This window comes from Cyprinus carpio, chromosome A23 (genome assembly GCF_018340385.1).
Source record: "Cyprinus carpio isolate SPL01 chromosome A23, ASM1834038v1, whole genome shotgun sequence".
In the NCBI taxonomy this organism is placed as follows: Eukaryota; Metazoa; Chordata; class Actinopteri; order Cypriniformes; family Cyprinidae; genus Cyprinus; species Cyprinus carpio.
The window spans coordinates 22647430-22660285 of record NC_056594.1 but is presented as its reverse complement, the minus strand read 5'-3'; the positions used below and the strand labels follow the sequence as shown (position 1 = coordinate 22660285).

General features: G+C 37.3%; 1 pseudogene; it reads left to right on the top strand.

The window, feature by feature from the left end:
* Nucleotides 1–11448, top strand: part of LOC109058932 — a 63954-nt pseudogene extending 52506 nt beyond the window's left edge.
* Nucleotides 11449–12856: the final 1408 nt, after the last annotated feature.

Below are 12856 nucleotides of genomic sequence, written 5' to 3'. Positions count from 1 at the left end.
AACAAATAATGATAACTTAAACAAACTATCTAAAAAACAAACAAACATATGGTGGCGCCAAAAACTATCGAAATACTATAAAAATAAACAAAACAAAGCAAGTAGGGGTAGAAGCAATCTTAAAAGTGTTATAACGAAATTTAAAAAGGAAATTTAAAAAAAAAAATGATAAGACATGTCTGAGTTTCCTTCCATTCATGTTCATTGAATTGATTGCCAGCACTATTTGGTAATTTGGGGCAAACTGTGGACGAGTCTGACATTGATAGTTAGTCTAGCAGGAGTTTGTAACATTAGATCCTCCTTTCATCTGGCAGTTCTGCCCACTCTGCCTATCACCTGTCAAGTGCATGGCTGGAGAACAACCAACATAGGGACCGGGCGTGCGGATCACATCTCGCCTTGTGCTGCTGCTCGGAGCTGGTTCGGAGCCACTAATATCAACTTGGATGGAGGCACTGCGTCGTGTTATGAGGCTGTTGATGCTTGCCATTTTTTATCGCACAAGGTCAACAACCTACGAGCTTGACTTTGGCCAAAAATCATCACCTATTCAGGGTACTCACTTTTTTTTTTCCTTTTAAATTATTTTTTGTTGTTGTTCTTATTAAGTAAAATATCACTGGTATTATTAAAACATTAAATCACTTAAATTATTTTTTTCCTTTTAAACTAATTAATTAAAATTATCACTATTAAGAAAAATATAACTTTTACAATCAGTTCCAGCTAGCTAGCAAGCGTCCAGTTAGCTGTGCAAGATATGGAGTGACCAGTATTTGCATCCATGCAGATCTTCCAGGATCCAGAAATGAACAAGGCTCGGAAGAGCTTTAATCCACTGCGCTGTGATGCCAGAATATAGGGTTGTACGGTAATACATCATTTATGCAGTTAAGAAAATGTTAAGAAAAAGTAACAATCTTTTTTTTACGTTGAAGTATTATACTGTTTAAAGAAGGAACATTACATGTTGCTTATTATTGAGATGTATATATTTTACGGGCCGCGTTTAATGTATAAGTTTAATTTACAGCGGATTTGAGGTGTGCAGTTAACTGTTTCTCGAATGTTCCAATGAACAAACTAATGAATTTGGCAAATATTATAAAATCAATCAACGGATGCATGGGAAAGTAAAGATTTTATAATACTATACCTACAACATTATGTAAAATTATTCTCCTAACAGTATTGTATGACTGTATATCACCAAAACCCCAGTTTAATCAGCGCTGTGTTCATTCTGATGCTGAACAAAGGAGATGCTTGTTTGAGGGGGGGGGGAGTGCTGTTGCTATATGACCATGTTGAAAAGAAACTCCTCACAAAACCTCTTACAAATCCATCTTTGGCCATTGATGGGATCTTTGATAAGTTTGATTTATCGATACACGAAGCATCTCATATGCACTCTTTAATGAAAACATTTGCTCATTGAACCATCAAACCAAGGATCAATGTTTTTCTGCCCCATTGGCCTCAAGCTCTGCGTTTCTGTTGTTTTCCGTTGACATGTGAAATCGGGGGAACAACATAATTTGACGATTAATTTAATTAATCAGAGAACTGTGAAAACATCAAGTTTGATCTTGCTTTATTTCAAACTTTCATCCAGCTTTAATTCACACTTGCATGAACAGTGTACCTATATTAAATGTTAAAGTATCCGCACTGCTTGTTTAAGCAGAATGCTAATGCATAGCAGAGCTTCTGTGACTATTTTTGCTGAAATGATATTCAAGCAGAATGCTAATGGCCATTAGCAGAGGACTCTGGACAATTATGCGAATTCGGCTGAAAAACATGGGCATCAGAAAATTGATGGATTTGAAAGTGCATTGTACAAAACAGAAATCAAATCATGAAGAAAAACTAAATAGGATTTTTAAAGGTTTGAAACTTACTCCACCCATTGTTTGAAGACATTTGCCAAAGCTGATGCAAGTCTGTGTCCCAGGAAAACTGTGACAAGCTCGCCAATATCCATCAAATGCACATGCCCAAAAAATTTAATAAAAAACAAGATAATGTAATAAAACAATACACACTACAAAAAAACAAGATAATGTAACGCAAAAACACACTTCACACGTATTTATGCATGCACAAGACGCTTGCGCCACACATGCTCATGGTCGGGTCGTATGTATGCAGCACAAAGACATCCGCCGCTTGTGCACTTAATGTTGTAGCGGCGAGTAGAAATCACAACACGAGCACAAACAACACAACACCATCAAACATCATGCAATGACAGCATATACTTATTGTGGCACAAAAGTGTCAGCACTCATTCTACACAAGTAACCATCACAACACGAGCACACATTATTGCAGTGCCTGTAATAGCATACTGCATATATAACACAACATTTAAAACATAAAGAAAAAAAGAATAATAGTAACACACATTCATTCCCATATAAACAGCTTACACAACATTTAATCTGTACACATAAGTAGCACAATAGTGACACACATTCATTGCCATTTATTGTGGTGCTTATATGAACAGCTTACACCATTTGCACTGTAATCAAAGCAATAGCAGCATATATTTATTGCATACTACAGTGTAAGCAATGCAATTACAATGTAAACAATACAACAACATTTAAAAAACATACCAAATTAAAACAGCTTACTGCATTAATTTTACACTTACAAATTATACACCACATCATAAAAATTACTATTTAAATGACATAAGCAGTGCAACAGCAATGCACATTTATTGTGCTACTCTTATTAACAGGTTACTGCATTCTTATTTATTATAGTGCCCATTAACGAGGTTACTGCCATTTTAGTGTAGTATAGTGGCCCATGCGCAACAGGTCACGCTGTTTAATGCACAAAAAAAAATGCAAACAACAGGCCTAAATTTATTGCAACTACAAAATAAAAAGTCAACAACAGGCCTAATTTAGTTATCATTTGCAATGAGTAATGAATTATTGTAAAAAGTTGTATTTAAAAGTAACGTTCCCTAAAACTGTCAGTCGCTGATGTCATTATATTTAAGCTTCATTGTCAATCTAAAAAAACAAGTAACGTTCCCTAAAACTGTCAGTCGCTGATGTAATTTAAATCTAAAAAAAACACACAATCTAAAAAAATTAGAGACTCATTACTTCATGAGAGAAGGTCAGAGCATCTTTTATTCTTCCCGTTGCATTATAAATTGTGTGCAGATCGAAGCGTTGTGGCAGGATGCGAAGCGTGACATGTGATAGATGTTATTCCTTCAGGAAGCAGTGCAGTGTGCATTTAAATCACGGCTGTTGAAAGCCCTGTCGTTCATAAAATGCATGGGTGACACAAGAACTTACTCAAATACATCTTCCATACAATAAGCTTTTTTTTTATACTTTTTACATGAATCATTCTGTTTATCTTTCGTTCATAAAAACCATTTGCAAAAATGCTCAAATAAACCTTCGCTAATAAAATCCATGGCAATTGTTGCCAAGATAGCTTGTGGAAACTACACCATTTATTTACTCTAAACTACACCATTTATTTACTCTAAATGGTCTTTAGATGCTACATAGGTTGTTTGTCCTTCATAACATTTTGTTTGCTGCGTAATGATTTGTTTACCATGTTCTCCAGTATTACAGCAATGTTCCTCCAGTAATTACCAGATATTACAACAGCGCGCATTCGGTTTGCAAGCTGGGATGCCCACAGGCCGGCCCTTATTTGTCACATCGCTGTTGATTGGGCCCTGTAAGTATTACACATTTAAATACAAAAATCTCATCAAATTTCCATTAACTGTCCACTTTAAGCATTTCAAATTTATTTTCAAATTCTACTCAAACATCCACTAGCTGTATACATTCTACGATCTGCTTTCCATTGCGGTTTTTCTTTTATCCGGACTTACAACATGCACTAGGTGGATGTATTTGAGCATTGTATTCTTTATCATAAACAATCAAATTCACAAACAAACTACGCTTGAATCGCATCTTAGAAAAGAAATTAACAACTAAAAAAAATGCATTTCACTCTTTAATGGTCACTATTATTGTCTGGGTCACTTTCAAATGGTCCAAATACATGCTCTGTTGTGATTAGGCGCTCTCTAGACTAGGAAATTACACTCTTATACAAAAATGCATTTCACATCTTGTAATGTGTCACTAGGATATCAGTAAAATTAGTTTATGTTGGGCGACACAGCACATAACGCGGATGTTTCAAAAGGTTAAGAGTGTGCCACAGGTTGAAACGAACAAAATAATCAGTCACTCTTTGGACTTGATTGTGGGAAAATTTCCCCATCATGGAGCCACTATTTTTATCCATCATCTGTATCTATCCTGACTATGTTTTATCCACCAGTGTCTTTAAAATGCATTAAGTTAATTTTAGCATCATGTCTGTCTGTCCTCACCTCTTCAGAGACCGATTCCGCACCATGGTCAATGTGATGGGATCAGATGGGGTGAGTTACCTGGAGAAAAAAAAACAACAAAACACAAAAACCAAAAATCAACAAGTTGACAATATATATACAGAAAAAAAAACAACAAAACACAAAAACCAAAAATCAACAAGTTGACAATATATATACTGTATTTATTTAATTAAGATATATTGTATATCTATAGTAGTGTCCAAAAATCTAATATCTTAATATTCATAATTAACTACTAAAAAATGTAAAAAAAATGCTCGACAATGAGGACTGCCTGATGGCCTGAGGCCAGTGTGAAAGACGCTCAGGACAGTTGACGAATTTGTCCCTGGCCAGATCGGTGGAAAGGTCAAGACAGGTACCATTTGGCCCCCTGACCAAGTCGGGTCGCGCTTTTCTTTTAAAAGGTTGGCCTATTGTTAAGCAGAATCCCTTTAAGGCAGAGTCTGGCACCTCGTGGAACGCCGTCGACACCCGGGATGCAACCTCCGATCTCTTTAATTGGGCAAAAGCAATGCTCCAATTGGGTCCCCATTTTTGAACAGTAAGATGTTGAATGGGTTTGTGTGTGTAAGCTCGCGTTCTTTCACTACCGGCATTTATTGATTCCAAAAGAGCAGGCGAAATCTTCTAATACAGAAGGGGAAATATGTGACGGTGAAAATCGACGTGTTCTTCTAGTTGGGAGAATATGGGAAAATGTGAATTCTATGCCGTGTGATCGTCAAACGGACGAGTGGCATAAGTTTTTTGCAGACTCCAGTCACTGATCCTTCCGAACAGCATTCAAGATGAGGTGAGTTGCGCGCAAAAACGTTATAGTTATAGTCATACATATTATCACTTTTATGTTTACCTATTCTAATCTTTAATATTTTTTATATATTATTTGATGTATTATGCATTTTTTAATTGTATTTTAATCTTAATTGTTGTTATCTGTCATTATTACTTATTATGGTGACGAACAGCTGAGTAGAACGTTTCAAGTTTCTTGATGGATCAAAAGTCAAGACCCGCATTGTCATTTCTTTGTTGGAACAGATAAGTGTTCGTAGCGAGTAACGGTTTTATCGTGTAAAGGCATCCTGCTAATTTTATGTTATTTATTATGTAGACCCCCCCCCCCCCGCCCCCCAAACTACAGAAATCAAAGAAAACAGATACGGAACCAGCTGTTGGAAGAGGATATGGATATTGTACCAAAGCGTGTTTAGTTCCAGAGAAAGGCTCGATCTTTTGGAAGCGTGGCTGGTGTCGTTCGTACTGTTACAAACTGTTTGGACTGTGTAATGGTGTGTATCACCAGGCCGAGTACACCTACTAGTACGGACGGATCGGTCGGGGAAAAGAAGAAACGTCAGGGTCCGACAATAGCGTGTGTGTGGCTTGTTAGGGAAATAGAGCTTGATTCGCAAGGGCCCAGGGAAACCGCGGAACCACTTGACCATTATGGCCAAAATCGCGGGGGAGCGATTCATGGTTTTATTAAAAAGTGATGTACGTATTCGACGCAGGCCAACGCGGCCCATTAGAAAGTTAGAGGCCGTGCCCTCCGTAGAGCAGTCAGAATCTAATCTTGACCACCGATTCAACTGTTTCTCCGCTCCTCCCTCCGGCGTGGCTCTTTGCCCCCGCGGCACTCCGGACAGGTAATGTTTTCTTGATAATCTACTGTTAAACGTGGGAAACCGACGATGAAAGTGGGGTGATGTGCGGTCTTTTATCATGGCCGGGCAAAATACTTCATATCCGCCTCGCATTTGTGATTGGAGTTTAAACGCCTGTCAAGACGAGACAAACGCACCGCCACTGGCCGCACGTCGCGGCTCTAGCGTGGAGGTCAACTGTCAGAGACGTGAAAAAAAAAAATCTGTGTTCGGTGCTCATTCAGTCTGTCTGCTGTTATCCCGATATCATTTGCCATTTGTATGTTTGGTACTATTCATGTTGTGGCCATTGCTGTGAATATTGTGTTCCATTGTTGTCCATGACATGGGTCAAAAACAATGATAACAGCAACAATTTCATGAACTTGATATTTGTTAGGCTTATAAGATAACATGGGTCAAAAACAATGATAACAGCAACAATTTCATTTATTTATTTATTTATTTATTTTGGCAGGGCCAGTGAAATTATTGGCAGGACAAGTAAAAATTTGAATAGAAAATCCTTAGCGTTAAGCCCTGCAAATTGCAAGTTTTGTTGACGTCAGCTTCAAGTGCTTAAACCAGAAAGCTTAATTTCTCAATTTGAAATTATTGCTCAAAATGTTGTGCCTATAATATATAATAATTATGCAAAATGACTAATGATAATGAATGAATAATGATGAATGCAAACCTTTTCAGACTTTTGGATTGTATATGCCAGCGAAGGTACAAGTTTTTTGGAGCCATTTCCATGTTGTTTTTTCCCCTCACACTTTTAGTGGACTTTTAGCCTTTTCTGTAGTACGCCTACACATGAATAATACTGCAGTGTGACAAATGCATTTTTTTTCAAGTACAATATATACCAGGGATTCCCAAACACTTTTTTTCAGCTGAACCCCTTTGACTTAAAATTTCTAGGGGTACTTCAATTAAATTAATGTTAATAGTTCAATAATTTAAAAAAACAACAACATTCTTACATAAAATACATGCATAAAAAAAAAACATAAAAATATTAAAAATTTTTAATTGTTTACTTTAAATAAATTTTACTTTAATTGAAATTTTTATGATTTAATTATTAGCTTTTTATTAACTTCACAAACCCCAGTTTGGGAAATCCTGATATATACTGTATAATACAGGACGGCATGTCACACTGCTTGAAAATTCATGTAATCAACCCAAACACTTCTTGAAATGTAATGCAATGATAATTTAATAGAGTAAAACACACACTAACACCTGCATATATTTACACAATCACAACTACAAACACAAAGACTGAGTTCAGGCCTCCCAAGGTTATTTTTTAAACATCTTAAAGAGTTCTTCCCTCCCATTGTGTCCTCGCTGTGGGGGTTTGTGAAGTGCTATTCTTTGTAAAGCTGCTTTGGAAATAATATGAATTTTGAGAAGCACTACACACAAAAAAAGTTCACAGAACTCAGTTGAAAACATGCATGTTAAGTAACCGATGAACACAATTCTCCAAAAAACTAAAGTGGATTTCAATTATTTTTTCTTGACAAACAGGACAGGTCACTTGAGTTGTACCTTTCGTACTCACAAAGACATCTCAAGGATACTGAGGTTTTGTAAAATCAGGATAAACTTAGTGACGAGAGGAGGGATTGTGACTATCATATGCAGATGTCGACAAACAGAAAGACAGGATAGTCACGACGAGGTGGAAAAACATGGTTTTGTGGAAAAAAATATGTCTATATGTTAAAAATGGGACCAAAATAGACACGTAGGCATCAAATTTATGGAGAATGGCTTGGAAAACATTTGTCTTGTAGGCATATGTACAGTACACCATATGCTGATGGCTGTTTCTAATTATTCTTCAGAAACGTAAGTGCTTCGGTGACAATCTTATTTTTCCACGCTTAGTAATTAAGTAGTCATTAAGCAGACATTTTTATCCAAGAGCAACTTGAGGTTCACTTGCTTTAAGGACTACTTGACTTGACAAATTAGCTCAAGAGCAAAATAATTATAACTTATGGCTTTCTCATTAAAACGCCTGAATCTCAGTTCTCGAGTCTTTCTGAGATTTAACCCCTACCCAACACCACCAAAAGATGTTCAAACGCCCTCGCTACATGATATTCACAACAGAAAACCCATCTGTAGTCAAATTTCAGCTTGCATCTATCACTGATGTGAACCACACAGCCAAATCAAAGCCATACTGATATTCAGCAAACAGCACATTTGTTCATAAAATATTGCTTAAATAATGGTATAATTAAGCATTAATTTTGAGAATGTAATATATCGTTATAATGCACATGAAGCAAAAATGTACCTGAAAATTTCCGCTTCATAAAAAGATAATTTGGGGCACTGATTTGAATGCCAGACCCTTTGAACAATTCCCTGTCTCTCACATGCATGTACTGTAAGTGGCCTTGTGCTTTATCGTATAGCTGTTAGGACAGAAAACATAAAGACTGTAATAAGTGCAGCGATCCTGGTACAGTATTGTTTTAGTATTATTTATCTACTTTTGTATGTTTATTCACATTTAGCGTAATTTTTTACTTTGAAAAAAAAATGTATTGTGTAGTTTTACTGTTTTCAAAATATTTCACATATTAAACATAAAATATTAAATATTAAACATATTTTTATTTCCTTTTTAGTTTTTTTTTTCAGTATTAGTTTTATTTTAGTTAGTAATTTTAGTACTTCAACTTCAACTTTAAAACTTAAATTTTCGGTTAGGTTCATTTTAGTTTTGATTATTTAATATTTATATTTAATTTTATACTCAATGAACAATAATGTTCTTAAAAAGTTTTAGTTAATGATAACAACACTGTTTTGTAGTCTGACAGTCGTGTAGGAAGACCTTGGTTCCTTCGTCAACAATTAAAAAAACAGATGTCAGCTCAAGTGCTGCTGTCATTAAACCATTTAATTTTTCAATTCGACATTGTTGCACAAGATGTTATGCTCATAATAATTCAAATGATGATGAATTCAAAATAGGAACATTTTCAATTAAGCTTATTTCAGTTACTTGTGTAACGGAGGCCAGTGGGTAGGTGTTGTGCAGGTAAACTTCACTCCCCTAAAGAGGTGCTCTAGCAACTGATGCTAGTGGCTGCACTTTTTAGCCTCCTTGTTAGTGCACCCACCTCCCATGCCAGAGACCCAGGTTTGAGACCCATTCGGAACGAGAACGAGGTGTGGCAGTTATGACCCAGTAGAGAGGGGTCACATTGGTGCCGTGACCCGGATGGGAGTGAGGTTTAGGGGGGTGAGTGTAACGTAGGCCAGTGTAGGTGCTGTGCAGGTAGACCTTACTCCTCTGATCTCAAGAGGCACGCTAGTGGCTGCATTGTTTAGCCTCCTTGTTAATGTGCCCACCTCCCATGCCAGAGACCCAGGTTCAAGACCCCATTAAAATAAGAACGAGGGGTGGCAGTTAGGACCCGGAAGAGAGGGGTTACACTTGCCGAGGCAAATTTTAAAATTTTCATTTAGTTAAAGCTTTTCAGCTACTATTTCTATTTTATTTGAGCTTTATTTCAATGATAAATATGTTCTTTAATAGTTTTAATTAACAATAACAACACTGTTCTGATAGTCGGACAGTCAAAATTTCTCCAAAAGAGATACAGTCCATTAGAAGAAATACTGAGTTGGCTTTTTTTTCTGTTTCTCCATAGGTTCCTCTCATCTGCGAAACAAAGCCCATGACTAACCAAGGTTTGCCGAACTGTCAGCAGAACAACGGTAGTTTCCAGCCCCCACCACCAGGGGGCAAACCTGAGCACATTCCTCCAGACGTGGCCCGTCTCATGCAGCTGGAAGAAGGGGTCCGTCCGCCACCTCCCGATCGAAAAAAGCCACCCATACCTCCGCGGCACCTGAAACACAGAGACAAGGACCATTGTGCCATCGACATGAACGGTCTAGAGACTAACGTATAGCGTCCATCGAAATGACGCAGACTGAGATTGATCAGACAAAACAAATCCACTTGCATGGGAACGGACGACAGGCCATGTATAATTTCCTTTCCGTTTTTCTCTGACAGGCGACACATGGTCTGACCCTGCACATATGGGCCACTGCCCCAGTAATGCCATTGTTGGCAGCACATCCCAGTTGCCCCATTCAGTGCATTAGATAGTGCCAGGATGGGATGAGAAACCAGGTCAGGGTCCACAATGCCAATCCAGCCTGCTTCTTTGGGTCATAGCGCGATGCATTTAAGGCCTTGAGAGCAAAACTTTTCCTGTAGCATAATGCAAGACTGTCAAAAAGCATGAGTGTAAATACAACATAGCTATATACTCCGTGTTTTTTTATTACTCAAGTTTATATATAATTTTATATTTTCTGTCTTGTCTTTTTAAGCAGGCCGTGTAAAAAAATATTGTAAAGCTCGCAGGTGTGCGTGAAGATCAGTGTTGACTGTGATATTGAATGTTTTATGTTATTGGATATTCTCCTCTCCCCTTTCAGCGAGGCCCGTTCTCATGTCACATCTGTAAAACAAATGTTCAGCAAATTATTGCTATGGCTATATCGAAAAGCACTGAATAAACCACTCAAGGTAAGAGGTGCTAGCCTGGGAAAACTAAATAAAGGGTGATCCTAGTCATATATGGACTGTGAAACTAGTTCATTCAAAACTAAATTTGAGTATGTAATGTGTCATGCACATTTTGGAAAGTGTGCTAAATTAGGCCAAAAACATACTTTACACAAGTACGAGAACAGCGAATGCTACGTTTACTCACCAGAAACATAATATACTGTTGAAGTGCTCTCTTCCACCCTCAATACCATGTGGCACAGCAAAAAATGGCTGCCCAATGCTCCAGGTGTGTGTTTGTTCTCTACTCACCTCTGTGTGTGTGCACTTGGATGGGACAAATTAAGAGTATGGCCACATGTCATGTTCAATTTCACTTATTACCAACTAGCACCTCTTGTGGAAATACTGAGAATGAAACCCACACTGGCACAATTTGCGCTCACATAATTGTGTAGAGTATATTTCAGACATAGCTCTGCAGTCAAACGTGCATGTTGTGGTCACTAATCTCTGCTGAAGCGCTGCCCACTCTCATTTGTGATGATTACGAAGGCCCATCTCAGTAAAGCTGTGGCACACAGGGCAGTTCATGGCCGGCTGCTGTCATCTCTCAGAGCTGATTAAAGCGCTCAGCTGTACTCACAGCTTTTCTCATTGACATATATACAGAGTGCTCCATGTGCTCTTTGTGATTAACTGAATTAGGTTTAAATCCCTCTCTCGATGTTTGACATTGATGCACAGCAGGGGCGCCGTAACGGGGGGTGGGGAAGGTTAGGATGATTCCAAGGGCCCAGAACACAACACTAATAGGGTGACCCCGGACTAGCAAAATGCGCTAAACTACACAGACCAAACCTAAAAAATATCCAAATGCAAAAATACAAATTCATATATTATGTTTTTATCAATGAATGATTTAAATTGTATTATAAAATCATCACTAAAAAACGAATCACTAAAAGACACTGTTTCAGCGTGAGTAGATATACTGAACTTAGAAACATCATTTAGCTCTAGACCAGTGGTTCTCAATTCCAGTCCTGGGGTACCACTGCTCTTTTCCCAAAAGCTCCATTGGTGACAATGGTTCTACAGTACGATCAACTTAGGCTTGCAATGCTTTTAGGAAACGCAGCCCTGCACATTTGATATATCTCTCTTATCTGACACCCTCGGTTCAGTTCATGGATCTCCCTCCTAACAAGATTTGTTCACCAAAATCCAATATTTACAGGCATTTTGCTGGTTAGCAAGTGTTGTTTTTGGACCCTGGGTATGACGCATTAAGGAACATCTGTGAACCAATAAATATCCCCACTTCCTCAGATTATATCTGTACTGTATGTAGATAATTAATGATAGAATTCATGGGCCAATATTTTGTTAATACTGTGGAACATAATGCATCAATAAAGCATTTTATACACACTCATTTGTTTGAGATGAATTGGTCAATAATGCAGGGGACTCCAAATGTTTTTTCCTTTCAAATAATTTATCCTAGTTTAATAAACATCACTAATAAATGTCTGGTAATACCCAGACCTTATTTACACAATATGAATAAGCAGCAGTATTTGCACAATTAGCATTGGGGATCTAAACAAACCACTAACTTCAAGCAAGTGCATAATGACAAAAACAAGAACCATACCTCAAATCTGTGACCTGTTAAAGGAAAAATAGCAGGGCTTCTATGTTAAATACAAACATAGAATTATGCACAGTTGGGATTGCAAAATTAATATAAAGGGAGGATTAAAAAAAAAACTTTTCTTTCCTGTTGTTGGTGGTGTCAAATGTTTTGTCCAAACAAACATGACATCTTTACAAGTATTTATCTGTCAATTGCGAAATTAGATGCTAATGTATGACATGCCCTTATCCTCAAAAAACATGTGAGTAAAAGGAAATATGACCTAGACTAAATTAAATAAACATTAATTTGCATTTAATTATTAGCTTAGAAGACTTCAACAATCATTAATTTTAAATTCAGAAACCAATAATAGATCATTGAAAAAAATTCTTGTCAGTCAACTCTAAAAGGTTTCTCGTTTGTTTTTAACGTAGGCTATATTAATGTTGTTTCTCTCAGCTGTTATTTCTAAAGTGATTTCATTACAATTAAGACCGCAAAGTGTGTGCTGTTGAAGAGAAAGACATACAGTAATATCTGCTTGTGCACATCTGCTTCTC